Source organism: Pinus tabuliformis, chromosome J (genome assembly GCF_031772625.1).
Source record: "Pinus tabuliformis cultivar Carrire ecotype Pingquan chromosome J, CPIR1, whole genome shotgun sequence".
Taxonomy (NCBI): Eukaryota; Viridiplantae; Streptophyta; class Pinopsida; order Pinales; family Pinaceae; genus Pinus; species Pinus tabuliformis.
The window spans coordinates 222,309,523-222,311,337 of NC_142295.1; positions in this window are offsets into that span (position 1 = coordinate 222,309,523).

Sequence of the window (1,815 nt, forward strand, 5' to 3'; positions counted from 1 at the left end):
TAGGTAAAATGAAAGAATATGAAATTGAAACTTATTAAGACCCATTACAAGCCCAATCATAGATAGGAGTACTATGACTAACTTCTTATAAAGAGAAGGAAAGGATAATTGTGGTTCCCTTGAAAGACTCAGAAGGTTCAACTGGAATCACACCTCCATGTTTCTTTATTTAGTGAACAAAGGTGCCCCCAAATAGTAGAGAAAAGGACAAAGCCAAGGCGGGGTAGCCCAGCACAACGCGCCAAAGCCGCAAGTAAACAACGACACCACGAAGCCGAAGAAGGACATAAGAAAGTGGTGTGAGTTCCATAAGAGCTCCACTCACAACACGAGTGAGTGTCAGGCCAAGCAGTCAATGGTGGTCGAGCTAAAGGCTTCAAAATCGTATGCATGTTCCGACTCTAAGTCATAACCCGACAAGGGGAATGACAAAGGGACACAGATTATCGATGCAGAGCCCAATGCCACCGTTGCCACCATGAAGATCCAGAAGAATGAGCCTAAAGAACCAGAGGAGGGGGAGGGTATTTTCCACTCACAAATTTGGGTGAAGGGCTCGCCACTACAATTCATTTTCAATAGTGGTAGCCAAAAGAACCTCATTTCATCAAAGGTCGTGAAGCGGTTGAGCCTATCGACCACACCACAGCCACAATTGTACAGTATCAGGTGGCTTCACCGAGGACGATATCTTCAAGTCTGCCAGTAGTGTTGCCTCCCCTACAACATCAATCCCTTCATAGATGAGGTATTGTGTGATGTTGCACCTTTTGATGTTTGTGATATATTATTAGGACAACCATACTTATGGATGCGACATGATGTGTATGAGTCAAGGCCTCACTATGTTATTATTTCTTTGGGTAATTCATTATACCGGATACTAAAGGTAGCCCCACCTACCACCACCTCTTTGATCTTTGCTAAGAAATGCAGCAAGATCATTTCCGAGACTAGGAAATTCATTTTATATCTAGTTTGCTCCCAATGTAAGGGGAAGATTATCGCCACATCCAAGTAAGGGGAAGATTGTCTCCACATCCATGGCCCCCGAGAAGGGTTCCTCCATGCAGAAGTAACAGCAGATGGATACATTCATGAAAGAATACATGAACATATTCTCCTCACCCACAAGGGTACTATTGCACTGCCAGATCAAGCATTCGTTTGATTTGAATCCTAGAGAACCTCTACCCAACGGGCTGATATATCGTTGCTCCATTCTAGAAATGCCAAGTACAAGGAATGACATGATCAACATCGGGTGCCACATAAGTTACAGGTGGGCAACAATGTCTAGTTGCATTTGCAAAAGGAACGTCTTACAAGAGCTCATTGGAAGCTCAGACCACTCCGATATGGCCCTTACACCATTACCAAGGCTATAGGAAACAATGCTTTGGAGCACAACATTCTCCCGTTCCTTGGCCTGCACCCTATGTTCAATTTGGACCGCCTTTGACAATACTTCCCACCATTGCTAGACACATCAGACATTGTAGAACAACTCACACCTACAGAGTCAAATCCAGATTGCATGGAACAAGCCACAATTGATCAGATCATGGACACGCAGATCAAGCACACTCACTAGCAGAAGATCCAATTGTATCAAGTTTTCAAAGCAGGACCAACTCCTTCACTAGGGCAAGTGGCTCACGAGGGACCAAGTTTAGTAGAAGTTTCCTCATCTAATGTGCAATGGGGACCATTTCTTCCCAAGGATGGAGGAATGATCCGGGTGGATATTGCTGCCACTTGCCAATTCCACTTGGAGCCCCACCATTGTTTCTTATAGGTTTTCAGTTTCCTTAA